Source organism: Lissotriton helveticus, chromosome 6 (genome assembly GCF_964261635.1).
Source record: "Lissotriton helveticus chromosome 6, aLisHel1.1, whole genome shotgun sequence".
In the NCBI taxonomy this organism is placed as follows: domain Eukaryota; kingdom Metazoa; phylum Chordata; class Amphibia; order Caudata; family Salamandridae; genus Lissotriton; species Lissotriton helveticus.
Window position 1 is genome coordinate 1,947,847,146 of NC_136067.1, and position 27,410 is coordinate 1,947,874,555.

A 27,410-nucleotide genomic window follows, 5' to 3' on the forward strand; every position below is an offset into this window, starting at 1 on the left:
ATATATACATCTACTGCATTTCTGGGATCGGGACTTTATTACACCATCTTATCTTAAAACAAATCTCATTAGGAGAGAGGAAATGATTTAATCTAAAAACCTCCGTATATGCTATGAGACGTCAATTGCTAATGTTTTCACATTTTTATCAGGGCTAAACATTTGATTATTTACAAAGTCATGTTATAGCAAACACACATAGATGGTCATTTCAATATTTGTTAATCTGTGAACTCAATTCACTCCCCGTTGCTTATGTTCAACTGTTCTGAAAAAATCTGTCTATCTTTCTTATAAAATGTGAAGACATACCTAGATTGGCTACTTGCTATCAGCTTCTTTTCAATTGGCTGTGTAGGTTGTTGCAGTTATTCAGGTTATCACCTATGACCTTTCTGAAATATGAAGAGGAATACATTCAAGTATTCTCGAGCAACACTTTCTAAACTTCCTATCAGTTAGATGTTAAGTCAAGGTCTGTGGTTTATACCTTAAAATGTGGAATCATAGGCTGTGTATACTTTCTCCACCACTCGCTCTAAAGTTATCTTCTTTCTATTGGTGGGATCTCCCTTTTACGATGAATTGTCTGACCACTCTAGGTTTATTGTAGACTGTGTAGAGATAATTAAAATATATTTTTCTATTCAAAGAGGACTTTTTTAGACAAACAAAGGGCACGAGCAAGGGAGCAACTTGTGCTCCGAGCCTTGCCTGCCTCTATGTAGCTGCTTTTGAAGAGCAACATATTTTTAATGAAGTTGTGCCATTTTTTGAAAATGTAAAAATGTGGTCACACTTTATTGATGACGTATTTTTCATTTGGAGAGGAGGTGAAGATGAATTAATAGCCTTTATACAATGGATTAACCCAACTAGGATAATGACTGCATCTAAGTAAAAGCAATACTCAACTGCATAGATGATAGATCCAATGGGGTCAAACAGAGACATTTTTAAACTGCAGTAATAAAAACCGATAAAGAACTACAGCAGTTATATGCAATCTCTTGAGATTCAAATGATCAACTTAGACCTAATTAGAAATCGATATACAGATGAAAGTATAAACATTGTTGAGGAATGAAACCCAAATGATCATACAGGGATTATAGACATTCCAAGATGGCCGCCATACATTTACAGTGATCGAAAACAAGGGTGAAAAAATAGGAAAACGATCGAGAGAACAGTTCTGCAGTCTCAATAATATTTTGATTCCAATTAATTTCCAGCAAGTAAAGGAAGAGGGGATTAGACCGAATACGACCCCCACCACACTACTAAAAGTAGAATCAAATTGACCCGGTAAAACCGTTTTAAAAGTGGAAATAAAACGAATTCAAAAAAATTCAATAAACTGTCTAAAAAGGGACCGGCAATAATTATGAATTATTTTAAAGAATAAGTCGCAATATAACGAAAATAATACAGCTAACAATATAAAGGCGGCGGGCATCGTGAAATGGGCATACATTCTAAAATGGCCGCCATGTAATCGCAAAAATCGAGCTTGATTTCATATAGGAAGAGGTAGATGTCCCAAATTCTAAAAATAGTTCGGTACTTTTCGATACAAACCCGATTTCAATCGAACCTCAGATTACATTAGGAAATATGAGATCTGATTAAATGATGAGCCAATCACACTGACAAGAATAGAACAAAACCAATACAGTAAAGAAATTGCTTTGACAAGTCATTGCAAAATGAATTTGAATGATTAGAATAAGTGATGTAAATGGGGCCAGCATAAATTCTTCGAAATAAGTTACAGCGAAATGAAAGAATAGAGTTAATACCAGAAAATCCCTGTGTAGTGTGAAATGAACATACATTTCAAGATGGCCGCCACAAAACCACCCAAACCTAGATCAATTCCGGGAAGGAATACACAGGTGCCCTACTTTAAGAGCCAATTAATCAATCAATATGGGTATTTAAGAGGGGTAAAAGGATAGGCAAGTTCAGTTGCAGCCAGGAGACAAAATAGGACGGTCCGTGGTGTACTACTCAACACGAGAGCAAACAAGTAAGGAGGCTTTTAGATATCCCACTAGAGAGAATTTAGATGTGTTTACAAATTGTTTATTTCCCAACTAGAGTGAGGAACTTTGAAAAACAAAAATACCTCTACATCTGAGGTGGTTCATTATAAGACAAGATCTTCTACCCATAAGGTAAGGGAACGGGTAGATAAATAGAGAATGTTTGACAAACAGAGGTGAAGTAGGAAGACAGGCTAATTCAAGTTCAAAGATCTTTATTCGGAATAAAACATCCATAAAAGTGCATAACAAATACGATGGCAATGAATACAAAAAGTAAACAACCGAAATTTAGTCTATCCAACTCTACAACAATTCAAGTACATATTAAAAGAAGACAATATGTCTAATTTAAAAAATAGATCATTTAAAAATAGCGACAACTATGTAATGTGAGACCAAGACAAACAATGAACTCAAGACAGATATATGTACAAATCACAAACGTGCAAAGTATTAAGCGATACAAAGTGCAAAGTGCAATGTGATTACTTATCAGACAAATTGTTTATTTCCCAACTAGAGTTAGGAACTTTGAAAACAAAAATACCTCTACATCTGAAGTGGCACATTATAAGACAAGATCTTCTAACCATAAGGTAAGGGAACGGGTAGATAAATAGAGAATGTTTGACAAACAGAGATGAAGTAGGAAGACAGGCTAATATAATCTGTTTATCCCTCACAGTTGTACCAAGGTATAAAACGGCCGTCCTGCATAGCACCTCTTAACAATATTGAGGTAAGATGCACAAAAAAATCCTAAAACAGGTAAAGAGCAAGATTGAGATCGAATACTTGTTATAAATAAGAGTAGATATAAAAACACATCTTTTACAGGTTAACACACCAAATTAAATTATGGAAGACAGTGTACCCTGTTGAACCTCAAAGCTACAATTACAGGTAATAGTTTTTGTAAATTTACCACCATAAGAAGGAGGGTGACCAACAGAATTGGTGCATAACATATAAGTGATGTGGTTCATTCACTTTTTACAGTTGGCGCTAATTCACACCAACCGATCAGGAAGTAAAGTGATAATACTTACCTGCATAAAGATTAACCCTTAAATTCATTTTTAAGGTAGGAATATTTTAACTATGTAACAATTTATATAACCGTGAACGTGTTACATGTACAGCAAGATCCAAATACAAACTAGCGGGTTCTTACTTTTACAGTTGTTTTTTTGGTGAAAGCTTCAACTCTCGTAAAAGGGAGATCCCACTAATAGAAAGAAGATAACTTTAGAGTGATTGGTGGAGAAATTATACACAGCCTATGATTCCACATTTTAAGGTATAAACCACAGACCTTGACTTAACATCTAACTGATAGGAAGTTTAGAAATTGTTACTCGACAAGGCTTGAATTTAATCCTCTTCATTTTCAGAAAGGTCATAGGTGATAACCTGAATAACTGCAACAACCTACACAGCTAATTGAAAAAAAGCTTATAGCAAATAGCCAATCTAGGTATGTCTTCACATTTTATAAGAAAGATAGACAGATTTTTCTAGAAAAGTTGAACCTACGCAACGGGGAGCGAATTGATTTCACAGATTAACAAATATTTAAAGGACCATGTATGTATATTTGCTATAACGCGGCTTTGTAAATAATCAAATGTTTAGTCCTGATAAAAATGTGAAAACATTAGCAATTGACGTCTCATAGCATATAAGGAGGTTTTTAGATTAAATCATTTCCTCTCTCCTAATGAGATTTATTTTAAGATAAGATGGTGGGCAGATGTAATAAAGTCCCGATCCCAGAAATGCAGTAGATGTACATATAAAATAGGAATGTGCAAGAGAGGCAGAGATTTTCTTTGTGTAAATATATAAATGACCTGTAATGAACCTAAGAGCTAGTGCAGTAGCTTCTGTAACAACTGTTTTATATTCTTTTTGATTTAGATTGTTTTTAATTATGAAAAAAGTGTCATGAAGAAGGTGACGATTACTTTCACCGAAACGCCGCGTTGACAACGTTTTTTTCTTTTTATGAATTATTTTATTATGTAATGTTGTAATAAATATGATGATGTTTTTATCACTACAATTCAATAAGCCAAACCAATAAAATAGGAGATATAACATATTTCTTTGACTCTCTGCCCTCACTGTATCTTGTTGATTCTAAACTGTAATATAGATATTGCTTGATTGTAAATTTGTTAATCTGATTGAAACTCTAAGCTTTGCCCACACTAGCCTCATTAATATTGAGAGCTTTTGAGACATTTGTCTCATAAAAACAAGGAAAAGGGATTTTTTGATTTTTGTCTACATACAAACCCATTCCCTTATTCTATAAAGGGTTCCTCCCAATATATTTTTTTCCTTAACGAGCACAGTTTGTTAACTGGGGAGTGTTGCTTTGATCTCACTATAACTAGTGAGGCGCCTTCACAGGCGCAATAGTCCTAATTGAATATGGACTCATTTAAAATCTTTGGATTCTCTGAAGACCATTTTAACAAAATAATTAATGGTCCTGCAAAAACCACAAACACAGTAATAATATCAGACAGTGATGAAGAAAAGTGGAAAAAATTATGGAATTTAAAGAAGAAGGTTATAAAAACAGAATTGCATGCAGACTTCCTAGTGGAATATTGTAAAAAGAGAATCATCCCCAAAGGTCTGCAATTCAAAAATTTCCCAAGTCTTTTTTATTAAAAAACATACATTCATTGAAACATGGACCTTTATAGCAAATAGGTGTAGCAGAGACTGGTTATTGTTAATAATTGAGACAGCACGCAAAACATTGATTATAGAAAAACGTGAAATAGACGAAATGGAACCAAAATTGAGGGACAATACTTCATTAGAAAATGCTAAAAAGAAACTAGACGAAATTCAAGGGGATTTAAATGGATATAGGAATTATTTAGTGAACAAGAAGAGCAATAAATTCAGGAAAGATGCTGAAAGATATAAACCTGAACTAACTTATCTCTACCTCCATACAGATTATTTTGAAAAACAAAAAGATTTCACATATAAAAGAAACTGGCAACCGAACAAACGCAATTGTCCAAGGAAAGGAGTAACCTTTTCTGATACATCTTATACTAGTACTGATTCCGAAAATGAATCAGTACAGGAAAATCAGATGATAAGAGAAAAGGATACTAGCATTAAAGCGAGTAGAAAAAGCTTGTCTTTTTTTAAAGAGACGCAACCCCAATCCAAACACGAACACGAGAGGACGGGGAAGGGGGTGTGGTTTTTACCCCCAGAACCTGGGCCAACAGCGTCCCTACATGAGGACCAAGAGCCAGAAGAATTGGGATTAACCCCCAGAGAACCAGTGATAAATCTTTGAGGCAGAATTTTAAGTATAGATGATCTGAAGTTACTAGAAAAGGGATTAGGTTTTGCCATATCAGGACCTGTAGATAAATTCAATCTAGAAAGAGACCTCAGAAGCTTCTTTAGAAAAATGGGGTTAAAAATTTTTTTTGAGGGTAAAGAGAAGAGGATAACAGACAACAAATCAGGATTAAGACCCAAATCCGTGTGGACCCCCATAGACCCCATGGTGGGGAAAGAAGTAGATATTTTTGAAAAAGTAATAGAAAAGGGATTGGAAGATATACTGACCCAAAAGGCATGGATTAAAAATAATCTAACACAAAAGGAGAAAATAGCTTTACGTGCCTTAGAACAATGCAAAGAAATTACGATTAAACCAGGCGACAAGGGTGGCAGTATTGTCGTCATGGACACAAATGATTATGAGCGAAAAATTAAAGACCTTCTCAATAACTCAATGCATTATGCGATGTCCAATAGACAAGAATGGCTTGACTTAGGAAAACGAATAATAGAAAGGTTGAACTTTGCATTAGAAGAAGAAGTAATTAATCAGGAAGAGTTCAACTATATGAAAAATGAAACCCCAACTTTCCCAGCCGTATATGGTCTGCCTAAAGTCCACAAAAGCATACGAGGCCCACCCATGAGACCCATAGAGTCCAGCCTAAATTCCCTGACAGAACCATTTAATCAGTACGTCCCTTGGTAACCCGCCAAAAGGCATATATCAAAGACACCACAGATATGATCAGCAAGATAGAAAACATACCCTTTAATGCAGATAATGAGTGGATAGTGACCTTTGACATAGAGGCACTATACACAAATATTCCAAAAGATGATACAAGGATAATGATACAGAATCTTTTAAAAGGGGAAGAGGATAACTTCTCTGACCACTCTAGGTTTATTGTAGACTGTGTAGAGATAATTTCAAAAGATAATATTTTTCTATTCAAAGAGGACTTTTTTAGACAAACAAAGGGCACGAGGATGGGAGCAACTTGTGCTCTTAGCCTTGCCTGCCTCTATGTAGCTGCTTTTAAAGAGCAACATATTTTTAATGAAGTGGCGCCATTTTTTGAAAATGTAAAAATGTGGTCCCGCTTTATTGATGACATATTTTTCATTTGGAGAGGAAGTGAAGATGAATTAATAGCCTTTATACAATGGATTAATCTTGGCGACAATACTTTAGAATTCACATCCTCCTTTAGTAATCAAAGTTGTGACTTTTTAGTTATAAAAATAAAAGATGTAGATGGGACCCTACAAGTAGAGTTATTTACTGAACCCACTGACCACAACACTATGTTGCATTACGATAGTTACCATCCAGCCAACCAAAACAATAATATACCCTTTGGCCAATTTCTGAGAGTAAAGCGAATTTGCACAGGTAAACAGGAATTTGAGAAACATGCAAAAGTCTTAACAAATAAATTCACAGAGAGGGCTTACCCGAAAAAAATAGTCAAAAAAGCGTACAAGAGAGCCAAATATTATAATAGAGACAGCCAATTTGAACCTAAACAATCAGAAAATGATAACGATAATCAACAGAAATGGAATCTGCTTAATGGTGCGAATTCAGTCTCCTTACCAAGACCTATATTCGCATTTAGATACAATAAGACGTTAAAAAATTGCCTGGTACATACATCTCCAGACAAAGAAAAAAGGAATAATTTAGGCATTTTAGATGGTAAAATTCAAGTAGGCAACCATCCCTGTGATTCTTGTAAAAACTGCAACATGATAATAAAGGGACCCACAGTTAGATACAATGGGATAAGCCACAATATACAACATTTAGTGAATTGCAGGACACAGAATGTAATTTATTTGATAAAATACCCCTGCGATAAATCATACATCGGTGAGACATCAAGAGAAATTCGGTTAAGGTTAAATGAAGATAAATCAGCAAACTGAACTAGGCGCCCTAACGCACCCTAAGTCGAAGTTTGGGTAACAGCTAAACACAAGATAGAGGAACTACAGTGGTGCATTGTTGAAATAGTTAGATTGAACACCAGGGGTGGTGATTTGAATATAAATCGCAAGAAAAGAGAAAATATTATATATCCGAATTTGACACATATAAGAGTGGGCTCAATAGTAGAGAAGAATGGGACAGGATAATATAAACTGAGAACCCTCTGATAGCCTTTCGGGAGTTCAATGAATAACAACATGATGACAAACGGATACTGCATCTAAGCAAAAGCAACAATCAAATCCACAGATGATAGATCCAATGGGGTCAACAAGAGACATTTTTAAACTGCAGTAATAAAAACCGATGAAGAACTATAGCAGCTATATGCAATATTTGAAGATTCAAATGATCAACTTAGACTGAATTATAAATCGCTATATAGATGAAAATATAAACATTGTTGAGGAATGAAAACCAACTAGGATAATGACTGCATCTAAGTAAAAGCAACATTCAACTGCATAGATGATAGATCCAAAGGGGTCAAATAGAGACATTTTTAAACTGCTGTAAATAAAAACCGATAAAGAACTACAGCAAATATATGCAATCTCTTAAGATTCAAATGATCAACTTAGACTTAATTAGAAATTGCTATACAGATGAAAGTATAGACATTGTTGAGGAATGAAACCCAAATGATCATGCAGGGATTATAGACATTCCAAGATGGCCGCCATACATTTACAGTGATCGAAAACAAGGGTGAAAAACATAGGAAAACGATCGAGAGAACAGTTCGGCAGTCTCGATAATATTTTGATTCCAATTAATTTCCAGCAGGTAAAGGAAGAGGGGATTAGACCGAATGCGACCTCTACCACACTACTAAAAGTAGATTCAAATGGACCCGGTAAAACCGTTTTAAAAGTGGAAATAAAATGAATAAAAAAAAGTCAATAAAATGTCTAAAAAGGGACCGGCAATAATTTTGAATTATTTTAAAGTCGCAATATAACGAAAATAATACAGCTAACAATATAAAGGCGGCGGGCATCGTGAAACGGGCATACATTCTAAAATGGCCGCCATGTAATCGCAAAAATCGAGCTTGATTATATATAGGAAGAGGAAGATGTCCCAAATTCTAAAAATAGTTTGGTACTTTTTGATACAAACCCGATTTCAATCGAACCTCAGATTACATTAGGAAATATGAGATCTGATTAAATGATGAGCCAATTGCACTGACAAGAATAGAACGAAACCAATGCAGTAAAGAAATTGCAGTGACAAGTCATTACAAAATGAATTTGAATGATTAGAATAAGTGATGTAAATGGGGCTTGCAAAAATTCTACGAAAAAAGTTACAGCGAAATGAAAGAATAGAGTTAATAACAGAAAATCCCTGTGTAGTGTGAAATGAACATACATTTCAAGATGGCCGCCACAAAACCACCCAAACCTAGATCGATTCCGGGAACAAATACACAGGTGCCCTACTTTAAGAGCCAATTAATCAATCAATATGCGTATTTAAGAGGGGTAAAAGGATAGGCAAGTTCAGTTGCAGCCAGGAGACGAAACACGGCGGTCCGTGGTGTACTACTCAACGCGAGAGCAAACAAGTAAGTTAAAGGAGGGTAGGCTATTAGATATCCCACTAGAGAGAATTTAGATGTGATTACTTATCAGACAAATTGTTTATTTCCCAACTAGAGTTAGTAACTTTGAAAACAAAAATACCTCTACATCTGAAGTGGCACATTATAAGACAAGATCTTCTAACCATAAGGTAAGGGAACAGGTAGATAAATAGAGAATGTTTGACAAACAGAGATGAAGTAGGAAGACAGGCTAATATAATCTGTTTATCCCTCACAGTTGTACCAAGGCATAAAACGACCGTCCTGCATAACACCTCTTAATAATATTGAGATAAGATGCACAAAAAAATCCTAAAACAGGTAAAGAGCAAGAATGAGATCGAATACTTGTTATAAATAGGAGTAGATATAAAAACACCTCTTTTAAAGGTTAACACACCAAATTAAATTATGGAAGAAAGTGTACCCTGTTGAACCTCAAAGCTACAATTAGAGGTAATAGTTTTGGTAAATATACCACCATAAGAAGGAGGGTGACCAACAGAATTGGTGCATAACATATAAGTGAAGTGGTTCATTCACTTTTTACAGTTGACGATAATTTACACCAACCGATCACGAAGTAAAGTAATAATACTTACCTGCATAAAGATTAACCCTTACATTCATTTTAAGGTAGGAATATTTTAACTATGTAGCAATTTATATAACCATGAAGGTGTTGCATGTACAGCAAGATCCAAATACAAACTAGCGGGTTCTTACTTTTACAGTTGTTTTTTGGTGAAAGATTCAACTCTTGTAAAAGGGAGATCCCACCAATAGAAAGAAGATAACTTTAGAACGATTGGTGGAGAAAGTATACACAGCCTATGATTCCACATTTTAGGGTATAAACCACACACCTTGACTTAACATCTAACTGATAGGAAGTTTAGAAATTGTTCCGCGACAAGGCTTGAATTTAATCCTCTTCATATTTCAGAAAGGTCATAGGTGATAACCTGAATAACTGCAAAAACCTACACAGCCAATTGAAAAAAAAGCTGATAGCAAGTAGCCAATCTAGGTATGTCTTCACATTTTATAAGAAAGATAGACAGATTTTTCTAGAAAAGTTGAACATAAGCAACAGGTAGCGAATTGAGTTCACAGATTAACAAATATTGAAATGACCATGTGTGTGTATTTGCTATAACGTGACTTTGTAAATAATCAAATGTTTAGTCCTGATAAAAATGTGAAAACATTAGCAATTGACGTATCATAACATATAAGGAGGTTTTTAGATTAAATCATTTCCTCTCTCCTAATGAGATTTGTTTTAAGATAAGATGTTGTAGTGTAGTTCCTATATTCCCAATAGGCTCTGCCCATTGGAATAATATAAACAGCAGTGCAGACGTAGGACTGAGGTCATCTAGGTCTCTACTGACTATATTATACTTAATCAGTTTTGCCAGCTAGCTCAGAGGTCACTAGAAACTTTCTCGAATGTTCAGGAAAGAGTTAACCGTCCTGATTTAGACAAGAAGGGATTAGTTTCTGACAACTGCATAAACATGACAACTTTGCTCCCTCAGAATAAAGAGTATATCTTTAGAGTCGTGTGAAAACAATAGACAGTTATTTCACTTAGTCAATCGTGCATGCTTCATTTCACCAGAGTGCAGAGAAATAGAGAGACAGGCGTTTTCAATATAAGGTGTTATTTATTGAGCAGTCTTCTTTCTCATGCAAGAGAAGCGAGTTGCCACAATTGCAATACTTATCATAAAGTAAAGTGCGTACAGTAAAAAGAGTATTATGAAATAATACTGTAAAAGCATTGATATGGTTTCTTAGCCATATGATACTTTAACCTCTTCAGTGCTGCGCGAATTTCGCTGCAGTGCTGAAGGGTCATAAATCACATTGACTCATGATGGAAATGTTCCGTCGTCAGCACCGGAGCACCGACGCTGATGACGGAACCGTTCCGTCATGAGCATGGAAGGGGTTAAAACGGATAAAATATATACATACATAAAAACATTGACTAACGTACTCAACTGGTGCTTCTAAGATACGCCTACCCCGGTGTACCTGACCTAAGCCTAATACGTGGGAAGGAGTAAGTAAGTTGCAGTTTAAGTTAAGTTGGTTTTTGCCAAGAATCTGAGTCAAGAATTCTCATAAGGTTTTAGTCGGCTCCGTACCTTGGTAATAGAATGTAGGTGGTCTGGTATCTCTCTCTCAGGACTCGATCTCCCAGCAACCCGCAAGGGTGAGTGGAAACAACGGAGCTGGATTTTCTCGGCAGGAGAAAAAGACAGCGTCTCTCTCAGTGCGTCAAATGGGAGGGTCCGCTTCATTCTGCTCTTGCGGGCTGGGCGTCGGGCAAGTAGATAGCCGCTCTGCTCCAAACCACCGTGTCTTTGCTTAAGGCAACGTTGGTATATTTATACCTGAAAGGTGCCGGGTTTGACGTAAGGTTGGACATAAGATGTCACTAAGAACTAACAGTTCTTTCTGGACTTCAGGAGTTTTTGTGCAAATCAAAACAAAAGCAGGGGGGTTTCCTGGGCTGCTGGAGGCTTGGTTTGTTTGAAGAACGCGTGGTACTTTCTAGGAGTCTATGGGAGTAGCCTTGCCGTATTTGGACTGCATGGGCTATTACTAAATATGGATATGATTCTTATGCCTTTATAAGGATATTATTTGTTATAACCACATAAGGGCATAAATCGGGAATATCGAATTAGTGTCCTAGATAGAATCACAACACCCACTCCACGTATTAATTGTCCATCATTACTAAATACTAAGCAATACTAAACATATTAACGATGCATGTGTTTTCCAACCCACCCCAAAATACATAAATTGCATTTGAAATGGTGTATGGTATATACACAAAAATTGAGTATTGGTACTGTATGTTTTTCAAGCAGTGGTATCATTCAGTTAAATGCATATATATATCAGCTGAATGAATTGCAAAAATTACCCATGAAATGGCTCTGTATACAGAAAAGAAGGTCGAGACCATTTCATCACATATTTATACAATACTGTACATGTGCTAGAGGCTGAGGTAAAATATTGTCTCTAGTATCTCTAAAAATAGAAGCTCTGTTCTCTAAGAATAGTTCTACTTTAAGCAGAGTACCATGTGCCAAAAAAAATGGTAAATATTTTGAAAGTGGAATAAAATATTTTCGCTTTCAGGCCAAAAAATAGTTCCAAATGTTTTCAGTACTTTTGTTTATGAAAAACTGAAGGCCGAATTCAGAGTTCAGGGAACGCTGTGTGCTCGTTGTTTTAAAAGTTATTCTCGTTGTTCAGGGAAGAACATCATATCAGACAGGCTTGCGAAAAATTGGTCTACAACATCAGGTGAAAGTTCGACCAAGTTAGAAAAAGTTGAAATTGTGCATATGTGAGAATGGTTGCTATCATCGATGTTTGGATCAGCAATGCTCAGAGAAGGTTGTACCTGTTTGGTGCTGCTTTCCTCTCGTACTTCACGCCACCTACTCGTAATGGTGAAGTCTCAACGAATGCCGTCATCAGAATAGGTAGCCGCTGGGGACAACAATTTGCATGAGTCGTTACCGGACCTAGCAAAGTATCGATATCCATTGGTACTGCTGATGGTAGTGTAAGACAAACGTCCAACACGCATTCTTCTACGCATAGCAGACATCGATGCACAGGTAAGATGCAATCTTGCCAGATTGGTCTGAATGAAAGAAACCATGTTGTATTCAGGTTTCTTAGCCGCGCTAATCCGAGGACTTTAGTGATTCGGTCTCTGTAGCGTATTGCTAGGATCGTCTCTTCCATTGTAGCTGGACCTTTGTCTGTGGCTTGGCTTGCCATATCGGAGCAGAAGGATCAAAAAAAATTCCTGCTACGAGTCCCAAAAGAAGAGGTAGGCCGCCGAAAAGGGAATGGACAAAATTCGGAAAAATGCCCAGAACTGTTTCAAAGGGTGCTAACACTCCCGAAAAAATTGTCTTAAATATATGTACGATGCCACTGGTATCAGACATGTTTAAGATTTGACCTAACATTTCTACGAAATGCACGGGGCAATTTGTTGATAATAGGGAATGTATCTCTGCCGCTGTCCTTGCAACTTGCAGATCATACGTCTATTTGGACGAGGTTAAAGGCACAGTTGTGTGTAAAAGAATGAACTTCATTCTGCTTAAAGTATCAATTCGAATAGAAGAGATATTCAGAGAAGGCCATATTGCCGCCTCCATGTCTGGATTGCTGTTTGGATACAATACTTGCATACAGCAAGTGACCATGAAAGTAACGCTCACGAGATAGGCTTTTCCAGGCACCATGCCACAACAGCTGTGGTCACTTATTAGAACGTAGCTGCCATTGGAAAGTTGTCTAAAAAATGGCTCTATCTGTGTTGCAGGAGTGCCATGCAGGTGACATGAAAGATTATTTGATGAACCTTCGCAGGCTCCATGCAAGTTAATACCTTGACACAGAAGTGTACCGCTTAGTGATTCTTTGCAATTGTTACCACTAAGGAATACCTCTTTTTTTCCTTCACTATAACATTTGTGTGTATAAGGTAAATTCCATGTTGACTTGATGTATCCTTTACCCAACCTTTCATACAGGCCTGCTGGTATATATTTTTGGCAATACTTAAACTGGAAAGTTGTTATCGGAATTGTAATTGTTCCGTGTATTATCCATGCAATGACAGGTCTCTCTGACATTGTCAATGGTAATCTCTCAAGTTTTTCAATGCTCAGAATCGTATAGTCTGCTCCTTTTTGTGCCAAACTGATTTGTTTATCAGTAAGGTTAAAGATAGAAAATAATGACGGTATGTTGATTAGACGCCATGGCACGTAGCCTGAACGCAGGTTTTGCAACGTCCAGCCAAGTTGTACAATAGAACGCAATTGGGAATGACCATGTTGTAACATTAGCAAGTCCTGCTCTATTATAACATTCGCAGATGATACAATGCTGTCCAGAGAATATTTTCTGGAGGACAGAGTCGTTAACCCATTGTCCACTACAGAAAGTGATTTTTCGAAATTTATACGATCAATTTCTCGTATTTTTTATGCAGTTTCAATTTGTGTTACTTTTCAAGCTTCGTTGTAAGCAGCGTGTATACCGGCGTATATGAAACGTTTTTGACGCTGCTTGCGTGGTCCCAGTATGAAATCACGCAAGTCAGCATCGTCTTTAAGTAAAGTCAAGTGTTGCTTAATTTCAGCCAGTGTGGATTTCTGTAGCCACCCATTGCATAGTTTCCCTACACTGTATGTTGTAACTATCCCCGCATGTTGTCTCTAGGAATATCTTGGGTCTGGCCTGGTCTGTTTGAACCCCTGTATTTTGTTCAGGAATCTATCTTGACAGTAATTTGTGTCTGTGGGCCAGATCAACCATTTTTTCCAATCGGGATTTGTTCTGTTTTGGTGTAAAATATGGGATACGTTTATCTCAACATCTGTAGTGCTATTACTATCAGGTATGGGCTTCAGAATAGACGGTTTATTTAAGTCTTTTATCTTGGCTAAACCAAGACAAGTTGTTTGCTGAATTGTGTCATTCAGGAATATTATCTGTTCTGGGATCATGCAGGCTCTAAATAATGCTTCTAGACCTTGTACCTGCCATTCTTTTGAACCCCAGATAGTTTTTGTTTCAATGTTGTTTTTCCAGAATTCAAAACCAAATGTATACATGTTATCATACATTTTTTCAGAATAAATCAATTTAGTATTTGTCAACATTGTTTTCATTCCTGTCTTATTTAACATTGTGAAATAAAACGTTTCTGGATCACTGTTGTTAAACCCTGAGAAGTACTGGAATTTCTCATAAAATGTTTTCGAGCTGCCTTTTGGTGGAGTTGGACAATGTTCCCATTGGTTATAAGTAAAAACATTTCTAGGTTGAGCAGATTTATTCAAATAGTGATGACCATAATGATTATAGCAATATAACTCTTCATAATTTGATGAACCCTGTAAATAATCATATTCTGTGAATTTAGCTGACATTACTAAATCTGACATCATATTATTAATATCTTCAAAGTCCCAATCGTCAGAGAAAGTACTTGGTGTTACAAAGTCACTTAATGAAACTTTAAATTGATATAGATATTTGGGAGCTAAATCGGGCCATAGATTTCATAATCCGGTTTATCTCATGCTACCCCACCGGGTATTGGATTGGCTGTGATGTTCACTGATGACAGTTCTCTTTTCTCGATGTGAGAGGATCTGTGAGGCTTTAGGACCAAGTTGATGTTCTGACTTGCTGTGTCCATTGTACTATATTTTCCTTCAATGAATTTTCCCAAACATAGAACCATGTTGAGCCAAACTAGGAGGAAAAGTACACCTAACACGATCCAAAATTCAATCCATGGTGAAATCAGATATGTTTCTTTTAGTTGATGAAAAAGTTCAGTCATTTTTTCTTTGAAAGTTTTTGTTGCTGGCGTTTCTTCATGCTCACTTGGAACATCCGAAAAGTCATCGAAATTGTTGAAGTAGCCAGATGCAGTTCTGTCAATTGTTGGAATCGCTTCCGGATTTTCATTTGCCTTTGCATTTTTCTTTGTTTTATTAGCATAGTCTGATGCTACATTATTGTAGACTGGTGTTTCTTGACAAACTGTTGCAATTTGGGTTTCAAGAGGCACAAGTTCCATGGCTTTGTTGCATAGTCCTTTTTCATTTACTGCAGGTTCATCAAAAGTGATTAGTCTCTCAGTTTGAACCTCTTGGATTGTAGCAAGGTTTGGTCTTCTGCTACTTCTTGGGAGTCCAATGGGCCTACTACTTATTATTGGCCACATGATTGTGGTTTTACCAGGTCGATGGATACAACTCTGTTCTCCTTTTTACCAGCAAGGGGCGGTAGTACTACTGATCTTGTTCCGCCTACAGCTAAGACAGGTACTGCTTTTCTGTAAGAAGTCCCAAATTCCTTCTTCACTGCGCTTCTTGCTTAACTGGGTACTGCCTTTGTGCAGTGGGTTGATTTTTTTAACTGGATTTTGTGGTAAGGAGAATCCTCATCCCATCCTACATGATTTTTATATTATGCAGGAGCTTGGGCCACTGCCCATTTTCTTGCAAATGTATATTTTTTATGAATTGGAATATGATTTGAGAAGGCAGGCATAATCATTTCTTCGCCATGAGGGCACTCCCTGAAAAACTCTGGTGGCCAGTCTTTTTCAGCTAACAGGATATCATAGCCTTTAGATAAGTTATCCCAAAAGAGACCCCTTACTTTCCTAGTTTTATTCCCATCTATACGCAATGTTATCTTGTATAATTTATGGGGTTTGCTAACTCTGGTGTCTGCAGTTTCCACCTGAATGTATTCATTTGTGTCCACTGTCTCCAGAAGATTCATCAGGATCTTGCGAGCTATGGTTACTTCTGCTGCGCTGTCTAGCATTGTCTGGGCCCACTCTCCGTTTTTCAGTTGTGTCCTCAGTATCCTCGGCATGTTTTATTCTATTACTGGCTACCTTCTTTCTTGGAAATTGTAATTTTTTACTTTGAGGAGCAGGTTCCTTGTCTTTGGACTTGACGTGCTCTTCCTTGTGTTCTGCCGTCCTCTTCTTTCCGATTTCTGTGAGGAAGTCTGAAAAGATCGAGAGGGACGTGTATCAATATATTGATATCTGTCAGGTTTTCTCAATTTATCCCTATTTCTAAGGTTGTATCTTTTCTCAGAGGGCTCCCTGTGGGGAGACTTGCTTCCTCGTTCTGGAGATCTATCTCTCCGTTGAGGAGACCTTCCTCTGGACTGAAAATGTTTTTCTCTGGGAGTGGATTGTTTATTACCATCCCAACTCTTTTTTGGAGTGTTCAGATTATTTTTAATGAATGTTTTTTCAGGATTTTCAGTTAGTTGGGGTTTTACTGGTTTCCCACCCAAACTATCTCTACCTAGTTCTTCATAGGATTTTTCTATGATTCTGGCAAGTTCAAAAGGTTGTTCTGCTATATCTGTTTCTTTCAATTTCTGGCAGATTGCCACAGATGCTGCTTCTCCTTTTATGTTGGCTAATAATATAGCCGAGACCTGCATGAAGTCTTTCAGTAATTTCATACCCAGAGTTAAAGCAGGTTCTGGACCGTATTCATTTTGAATCTGTCGTAGCACATCTGGTATTATCGCCATAGACGGAACACCATGTGTTTTTGTGTATATCGAAGCAAAGACTGTGCCCCAAGTGTCACAGTCCTCCACATGTGGTGCGACCCCCAATGGAAGGCAGATAGTCAAAATTCTGTGTTTCTCATGAGGTGTAGTATCAGGAAATACTGCCTCTATCTGAGTGATTTTTTGTGCTAACCAGAATGGAATTTGTTCCCGTTTTGCGGGTATTTTGCCAATGGCTGTTTGTATATTCTGTGGTGTGATTTTATTTGTGTTCCCCTGGTGAGGGGTGGTCTGTGGAATTATTATTGCTGGTTGGACTGTTGAAGTCCGCATGACATATTGGACCAATTGTCTTTGTATTTTAATTAGTAGTTTTAGCTGGGCTAAAATTTCCCGATCTGACATTTTATCAATGTCGGGATGTGGTATGTAGCTGGCCAGAACCGGCCATGTGGCTCCTGCTCTACCTAGTGGACCGAGCCTGGTGATGTGATTTTGATGTTGTAGGGCGCCATTAAACCAGAGCAGGTGCTCTTGGTATGTTAGTGGGATTTCAACGTCCTCGAAAGGAGCATATTCATCCGAAGGTTCCTCTATTTTGTAATAGTGGAATTCGTGTGTCACAGCGTGTGCTGCTCGAAATTTTATCCATGAATAGAATACCTCTGTCTGCCGATATTCATGAGCCTCTACCACGAATATGACTGTACCACCTCTTGATGATACTCCATTTTCTATACGTTTTTTAGTTATAGTTTTTCTTACATTTACCGGAATGATTATAGCATTCGGGTAATTTTCTTGGAGACTTGTGTCATCCGCTAGGAGCTGAGCTGCTAATTTAGCTTCCTCTCTTTCGTCTTCACTTTCCGTCATTTTTACTAACAGAAAGCTTTTTGTTGCAGATCAAGTTTCAAGGAAACAAAGATTAGGTGCACAATATTTTGGAACACTGTATCCTTCAACGTTGACTAAACCAAAAACTAATACATAGGCATCTCTTACTACTAAGTTCCGGCGGATATTACCCTTTTACCCACTCCAGACGTCTATTGGAGTTTTTACGGGAAAAGGGGTCTGTGTGAAAAGCACGACTGACTTACTCTAATGTCTTGCATTAGATTATCGCCTTACCAAACGTTGGGCGCCATGTAGTGTAGTTCCTATATTCCCAATAGGCTCTGCGCATTGGAATAATATAAACAGCAGTGTAGACGTAGGACTGAGGTCATCTGGGTCTCTACTGACTATAATAGACTTAATTAGTTTTGCCAGCTAGCTCAGAGGTCACTAGAAACTTTCTCGAATGTTCAGGAAAGAGTTAACCGTCCTGATTTAGACAAGAAAGGATTCGTTTTTGACAACCGCATAAACATGACAACTTTGCTCCCTCAGAATAAAGAGTATATCCCTAGAGTCGTGTGAAAACAATAGACAGTTATTTCACTCAGTCAATCGTGAATGCTTAATTTCACCAGAGTGCAGAGAAATAGAGAGACGGGCGTTTTCAATAACGTGTTATTTATTGAGCAGTCTTCTTTCTCATGCAAGAGAAGTGAATTGCCACAATTGCAATACTTATCATAAAGTAAAGTGTGTACAGTAAAAGGAGTATTATGAAATAATACTGTAAAAGCATTGATATGGTTTCTTAGCCATATGATACTTTAAAACGGATAAAATATATACATACATAAAAACATTGACTAACGTACTCAACTGGTGCTTCTAAGATACGCCTACCACGGTGTACCTGACCTAAGCCTAATATGTGGGAAGGAGTAAGTAAGTTGCAGTTTAAGTTAAGTTGGTTTTTGCCAAGAATCTGAGTCAAGAATTCTCTTAAGGGTTTAGTCAGCTCCGCACCTTGGTAATAGAATGCAGGAGGTCTTGTATCTCTCTCTCAGGACTCAATCTCCCAGTAACCCGCAAGGGTGACTGGAAACACCGGAGCTGGATTTTCTCGGCTGGAGAAAAAGACAGCATCTCTCTCAGTGCGTCAAATGGGAGGGTCGGCTTCCTTCGGCTCTTGCATCAGCTGGGCGTCGGGCAAGTAGATAGCCACTCTGCTCCAAACCACCGTGTCTTTGCTAAAGGCAACGTTGGTATATTTTGACGTAAGGTTGGACATAAGCCGGCACTAAGAACTAACAGTTCTTTCTGGACTCCAGGAGTTCTTGTGCAAATCAAAACAAAAGCAGGGGGATTTCCCGGGCTGCTGGAGGCTTGGTTTGTTTAAAGAACGCGTTGTACTTTTTAGGAGTCTATTGGAGTAGCCTTGCCGTATTTGGACTGCATGGTCTATTACTAAATATGGACATGATTCTTATGCCTTTATAAGGATAATATTTGTTATAACCACATAATGGCATAAATCGGGAATATCGAATTAGGGTCATAGATAGAATCACAACAATGGTAGGCAGATGTAATAAAGTCTCGATCCCAGAAATGCATAGATGTATATATAAAATAGGAATGTGCAAGAGAGGCAGAGATGTTCTTTGTGTAAATATATAAATAACCTGTAATGAACCTAAGAGCTAGTGCAGTAGCTTCTGTAACAACTGTTTTATATTCTTTTTGATTTAGATTATTTTTAATTATGAAAAAAGCGTCCTGAAGAAGGTGACGATTTCTTTCACCGAAACGCCGCGTCGACAAATTCTTTTTTCTTTTTATGAATTATTTTATTATGCAATGTTGTAATAAATATGATGATGTTTTTATCAATACAATTCAATAAACCAAACCAATAAAATAGGAGATATAACATATTTCTTCGACTCTCTGCCCTCACTGTATCTTGTTGATTCTAAACTGTAATGTAGATATTGTTTGATTGTAAATTTGTTAATCTGATTGAAACTCTAAGCTTTGCCCACACTAGCCTCATTAATATTGAGAGCTTTTGAGACATTTGTCTCATAAAAACAAGGATACAGGTTTTTTTTATTTTTGTCTACATACAAACCCATTCCCTTTTTCTATAAAGGGTTCCTCTCAATATATTTTTTCCGTATTGGGATATGTGACAGCATGTCCCCTGCTGTCCAACACCCTGCATTTGCATGTGTTGTACAGTGTGTGCCATGATCAGTGAGTGTGTTACACCCCTTATGCCATCTGTTGCATTTAGAAGCCATGTAGGGCATTTGTGTTTGCGCACAGGCCAAATTCACATTGACAATGATGCAAGTCCTGTCTGCATCCTATGCCCTGTTCACATCATCAATATAGTGCAAGTGTGTGTTACTGGGACATGGAGCAGGTGTACTGATGTTGCTTCACTTTATTTTCTTGACAGGTAACTGCCTATGAGAAGGGGGAGATATGGTCAGACATCGCCACGGCTGTCCGGTCTGTGGGGACCCTCGCCGTCGCCTCATCAATATCAGGAAGAGGTGGCAGAACATCCGGTGCTGGACCTGGCGTATCGCCCGGGTCCAGCAGAAGCTGGAAGCTCCACCCCGGCATGGCGGCAGCCATCAACTCACCCCCCACATGCTCCGGGTTCTGGAAGTGGTTTTCCTCCATAGGCAGTTGCAGGACGGATAGCAGCAAGGAGGGGGTAGGTACATGTCTGTTTGTAGTGTTGTGTGTCACATGCTACTTGAGGTGCACTGACACCTGGAGGCACTCCCACAGTTTTTGGGTCCAGTCAGAAAGGCTATTTGTGCATTGTAGTATGAACTCACCATATTCAGCTGTTGCTCTTTTCCATCCCTTCCCCTCCTCCACATGTGTACCCTGGTTTTTTGTGTTCCAAAAATTGCACATGTACTTCTAGGGTGCAAGGCAATTGGACTGCACATTGATTTGCGCATCATGTGTGAGGGAGGTCTGTCACATGTGTTGGTACCTTGCCTGTGCCACGACCTGTGCACTGTGTTTGGCATTCATATTTGTTAGCACTGATCATTAATCTCAACATGGGAGTGTAATTTTGAATATGCACACCCTAGCAGCATTCATGTCACATGTTGCATACTCATACATGATCTACATCATTTGCAAGATATGCATAGTGACAAGACGGTTAATTAGGATACAGTCAGCTATTTCTAGACCCAAAGATATGTGTGCCCACTACAGTCCCCTGCAACACCCTGTTCTCCTAATCATGTGTGTCATCCAACTCTGTGCCCATTCGATGTGTGTTCAGCATGGATGTGCCTCAGTGGCATTGGTCCCTGCCATACTTTGAATTTATCACGTGTTAGCTGCATGTGCACAGTGTCCATGGATACAAGATTTGTGTTGGGCATACTCACACTGGGCAGTGCCTGTGTGCCTATTCCCAGGAATGTGTTACAGTTTGTTTGTGAGTAATATGGATAGGCTGCCACACAAGGTGACCTTGCTTTACTCTTACTATAGTTGCAGCACAGTTTTAGATACCCTGCTTCTGAGATATTAAATCTTGTGCTGTTTCAATCACATTAACAGAGTTATGGTGGTGTTGTGCAGGAGAGGTGTAATGGGCCTGCCTGTTTGTCCTTGTCAGTTGTGAGCGTTGGATGTAATTTGTAAGGTAGAGTTATCACCATGCACTTACCCTGTGGTGCTGGACATTGCTGTCATTGGGGGCTTTACAGGCTATGTTGTTTGCTTACAGAGATGATTGTTCCTCAAAGATATTTGCTACATGTATGTAGTTGTGGTGCTTAGTTGTTTGGTCTTATTGCGCACACTACAGTGCTCACATTTCCCATGTGGTTAAGGGTGTGTATACAATGCAGCAATGATGTTCATGCTCACTATTGGAGGCACATTAGCTTAAGCATTGTCCAGATTCGGGACATGTGTTCAACTTCACATTACAGCCAGTGTTTGTTATGTGCTAGCAACTTTAAGATGTGGTGATAGATGCCCCTGTGAGGAGTGACACATATGTACTGATCTCACAGAGATGGATGTACCTTGGCACTCCCAAAACTTGTTGAGAGTTGTTAATGTTTGGAATGCGTGCATATGACTGATTGTGTAGGTAACACTTCTGTGTCTGCATTATAGTTGTGTCACAAGGTAGTGTACAGCACACAACATGTGCAATGTTTTTGAATAAGCTTGCAGGTTTTGATTGAAGCCAGTGTTAGTGGTTAATGGTCTGCCTTGATCTACATAGACATGTCCCCACAGTGGTCTTGAGTGCTTGAGACTCCTTTGCTGTCAATTATACAGAATAATTTGTGTCAATACATCAAGACCTCATTTGGACCATGTATATGGTATATGGTCCACACCATTTGTTTATAACAGTTCTTCATCTTGAAGTGTGCAAGCTGTATCCAAAAATGTGTCTATGTTGTTTGTGTGCATTTCCTTGTGGGCGTTCTTTCATGAAGGCACATATGTGTTATGTTCACAGGATGGATATTTTGTACATGCAATACATGTTGATTATGTGAAGTATGCAGAGTTGCAATATGCCAAGATTTTAAGACATTACTTCTAATCAAAGAGTATTTCCTGGGCTCTCTGTGTTGTGTAACTTTGGGGGGTGAGCTGTGTTACTTTGCCCTGAGGGCCAACACAACGGTTCATTTATTTCTTAACTTGAGGTGGCATAACTTCATTGTATAGGTGAGCTCTCATGTACACAAACGGACCCTCCTCAGTGTGACTCTCTCTCAAGTTTTGGCCTGGTCAGTTATTTGGATCCCTGTGTCCAAATAGCATCGTGTCTATCCCAACTGTGCAGTACTAGTCCAAAATATGTGCTGAGTAATGTGGCTGCTACTCAAGATGCATGCCATGATTTGCTATGTGCACAAATGATTTTCTGGTCATGTGTCACATGTGTACAGGTGGCTGATGCATTTTTGTTTCTTCTCCTTGCCAAGAGCATCATCAACCGAAACCGGAGAAGACATGAGCACGGACCAGGAGGAGGGACCCAGCCACAGTGCCACCTGCGCAGAGGAGTTGGAGGCAGCCAGTGGCACGGAGGGTGAGGGGAGTCAGGTGGCCGGACCTTTGGAAGCTGACAGCTCTTAAAATGCAGGCGGCTTGGCTTCTGACTCCCAGGAGGAGGGGGAATACGCAGGGACAGAAGCTTCCATCCCTGTGGCTGTCCCCGCCTCTTCCAGACCCATCTCCACCCTCCCAGTTGCTAGTGTCCCTTCTGTCCATGCTGCCCCCTGTGTCTCATTGGTCCCCGGCACCGCAGCCCCTGTCTCCCCTGCTGCCCTCAGTGCTGAGTCTGTGGACCTACTCCAGCAGATTCTTGTTGGTCAGACATGAATTCTGACTGTTCTCCATCGCCAAACTCAGATCATGACACAGTTGTTGTCATTCATGAAAGGCATCTCAGCTAACATGTCTGACCAACGTCGGAGTCTATCGTCCATAGACTCCACACTGACGGCAGCAGTTGCCCTCCAGCAGGGGTCCCTCCCCCCAACTCCTTCGGACCCATCCACATCCCCCTCTCCCTTACCTGTCCACAAAACACGCAGGCACACCAGAGCACGCACACCACCAGAGACACCCAGCACACCACCACGGAAGTCTAGGCGCAGTTCTCCAGGCACCCAATCTCAGGGGGATGTAGGCACACCCACAGGGACTCGGGACAGACATCAGTCACTCAGACACAGACACACTACACTATACTCACATCCCTCTACCTCCACTCCCATTGTGTCCCTGGGTGCAGGTTGTGAGCTGTCAGAACTGGCAGCAGTGTGCATTGCAGAATATGTTGCCACCTTTTGCACTGCAGCAGCCACTGAGGAGGATTCCTCCTCCCCTGCACCCACAACACCTACCCTTCCCTCTCCTGTCCCTGCGGTACCGGTCACTGACCCAGATGATGCCCCCCATGGGTCCACAAACCTTTAAGTCCAACATGGGCAGGCAAGTTTGGGGGTGACAACCTCCCCAACATACCACCAAAAGAAACAATATTATGGACTGGCCATTGGCCTTCTTTGAGCCTGGACTCATTTATGATCTAATTTTCCTTTTGGAGCTGAATAAAGCATTTTTTTCCATCCAGAACTATTACATTTCAGGTACTTGCTTTAGGTGCTGTCTGCCTAGGAGTTGTTGTAATGTTAATGTTTTTGTATTGGGAAATATGTCTATTTTCTGATGGTAATGAGGTGGACCATGGTATCTCTGTGCCATCTGAATGTTGCAGTCCCTTCCTCAGTGACACATGAGATCTTCACTACAGACAGTTGCACCATTGTTGTGGTTACTTTTGTGCAGAGTTCCTTCTTTTTTTGGCATTCCCTTCAGCAATGGCCATGCCTGCTCACAGATGAGTTGTGCTCATTGGTCTATGCCATCCATGCTACTCACTGTACTTGTGTTTGTAGTATGTAGTAATGCCATCATGGACACCATCTGACTTTTTCACACTATGCAGATATATATGGTCACAGCCTTACCCTTATGTTTGGATTTGTAATGCTGGGGATTTGTGCACACAACTCACAATTTATTGCTTTGTATCTAAGGTGTTTCAACCCAGTTCCTTCCATGAAAGAGTACACGTTTCACCACCTGGACATTCATATCAGGTCCGGGATATACATGACAGTGTGTTAATCCTTTTTGCTCTATTTGTTTGGTGGGCTGTTATATGACTATACACTACAGAGTCATGATAGTAGGGTGTGTAGGTTGCCTGCAACATATATGGGTGGATCAGCATGTGTGATGTGACATCACACCCACATGTGGCGTGTCACACAGTGTGTGAAAGGTAGAAAACCTCCATGGAGTGGGACACTGCTGTAAGTAATGTGTTGCTATGGCATTATCAGGACTGTCACAGGTTGGGCTGTAAACATACACACAAGTAGTTGTTGTATGATGATGATAATGCACCCCTTTCACTAAGCACTGCTGGGAGTCCTCTGCACCCACCCCCATACTGTTGGGCACTGCTGGGAGTCCTAACCACCCACCCCTCCTATGTCTGGCCACTGCTGGGAGTCCTGTGCACCCACCCCCATGCTGTTGGGCACTGCTGGTAGTCCTCTGCACCCACCCCCATACTGTTGGGCACTGCTGGTAGTCCTCTGCATTCACCCCTCCTATGTCTGGGCACTGCTGGGAGTCCTAACCACCCACCCCTCCTATGTCTGGCCACTGCTGGGAGTCCTGTGCACCCACCCCTCCTATGTCTGGCCACTGCTGGGAGTCCTCTGCACCCACCCCCATACTGTTGGGCACTGCTGGTAGTCCTCTGCACCCACCCCGTACTGTTGAGCACTGCTGGAAGTCCTGTGCACCCATCCCTCCTATGTCTGGCCACTGCTGGGAGTCCTCTGCACCCACCCCCATACTGTTGGGCACTGCTGGGTGTCCTATCCACACACCCCTCACATGCCACGCACCGTACCCCAACATTAATGGCATATGTAAGGCTCGTTTCACTATTGCAATGGTGAAATACGCAAGCGTGTGACGCACCGTACCCCAACATTGCTGCCGTATGTGCGACTCGTAGCACTATTGCAATAGCGATGTACGCGTGTGGCGCACCGTACAGGTAGACTTCCGTTGTTGCGGTACATTGTACTCACCGTCTGCGCTGTTGTCGGTTTCTATGCACCAGGTCGTAGGCGTACAGGACTGGGATGACACGGTCGATGGGGTTCATAGCGTGCCTGTCGCGTACCGGGGTGCGGGACTTTTACGGTAGCAATAGGGTCGTACGGAGTGTCGCCAGAATGGATCATACTTGCTCGGACGGAAAATGCTTCCTGTTTACGTACGGACGCCGCGTACAGCGTGACCAGGATATGTATGGTACATATTTTTAGTTCGTATGGTATTTGGTACGATTTGAATGGAGTTTTGCTTGCGGTTAGGATCGTACTTCATTGTACATACAGGGACGTTTCCGGTGTACATTTCGTACGGGAAAACAGCTCCGTACAGCGATTCGTGGGGCTAAATAGGGGGGAATAAAGGATCCTGCAGGAGACTGCGGGACCCGCCTGCTATCGTGTGTAGTTCTGTTTGTTGGACAAACTTGGAGCGTACATTTTTCTGGCCTGTCCAAGGTCGGGTGACCATACCGCCGCCATAAGGGGGCGGACTGTTTCTTCCACGATCACGGGGAGCAATACAGGAATGCAGGTATCGAGAAACAACACCAGCGGAAACAACTGGAGGCTCATCTGAGCTTTGTTAAAGGACTACAACTTCAAAGAGTAAGTAGAGCCCATCTGTGGGGAAATGGCAGCACTACAAATCCCAGGCGGCCCATCTGTGGGCGTGATATAAAAAGAGCATGAGACTTTGTGTGCACGCGTCAATCTACTGCACATGCCCGTGATCAAGGGGAAGGATCCCCGAAATGCGTTGGGCTTCGGTGCGTCCATTTGTACCAGTTGGTGTTTTAAGAATAAAGGATCCTGCAGGAGACTGCGGGGCCAGCCTGCTATTGTGTGCGGTTCCGTTTGTTGAACAAACTTGGAGCGTACATATATTTATATATATATATATGGTGTGAATATAATAGTCTGAGTTCCTTTTTACAGTAATGCCTTCTATATTTGGAGTAGATGATGTACTGAACCGGTAGAGAATTACAACATATAGATTGTTTTTAAACACAACTGTTATCTACCATCCTGACATTCCTTAGAATTTGAGCATGTACATGAATATTCTCCCTAGGATAATGTATTTTTACCCTTGGATAGAGGGATGCCTAGAATAATATGTGGAGTGACATATGAGAATAGATTGTATAATAGGCCTTATTCTAGCTTTTCCCTAAGAATAGTTTAATGTGTAATAACACATTGTTTTTTTTTTAATTACACTATTGGGTTTAATCACACTGCACAGTAGGTTCACTTCACTAAAAATTTTCTTTTTACTGCGTTAAGATTGCATAAGGTCTTTCCATTAGGATGAGATAGGGAACCTAAACACCATTGAAGTAGGTACAGGAGGTGACATCTAATAACACTCGATAGCGAACATGAGGCCCATTTTGTATTACTCTATATAGGTATATACTATGCATTTGAGCAATTAAAATATGGTTTACCGTCATAAGAGGAAAAAGAAGGTATTTTAATTTTCCCTACCATTGGGCAAGGTATATTTATAACAATATACTGTTAAAATGTAATCGCTATGTAACGAATTTTAGTTGTACCCCCAATTTCTATCTAGCAATGTATTTGTACATGTAAGCATTTTTTCAAATGGTGTAGCAATCAAATATAGAGCACGGAAGTATACAAAGGTATTTGTACATAGAAGTCAAAGGACAATACAATTTTATTGTACAAATGTTTTGGTTCGTTTTACGCGCCACATGAAATATACA

The 27,410-nt window shown here is 39.7% G+C and overlaps 1 long non-coding RNA gene across 1 annotated transcript in view; it reads left to right on the forward strand.

Annotated features, from left to right (window-relative positions):
- Nucleotides 1-24,040, forward strand: part of LOC144761976 (uncharacterized) — a 76,589-nt gene extending 52,549 nt beyond the window's left edge. Inside the window, exons 3-4 of the long non-coding RNA XR_013595990.1 lie at nt 20,409-20,672; nt 22,948-24,040. This is a non-coding gene — a long non-coding RNA (uncharacterized LOC144761976). The remainder of the gene's footprint in view (nt 1-20,408; nt 20,673-22,947) is intronic.
- Nucleotides 24,041-27,410: the final 3,370 nt, after the last annotated feature.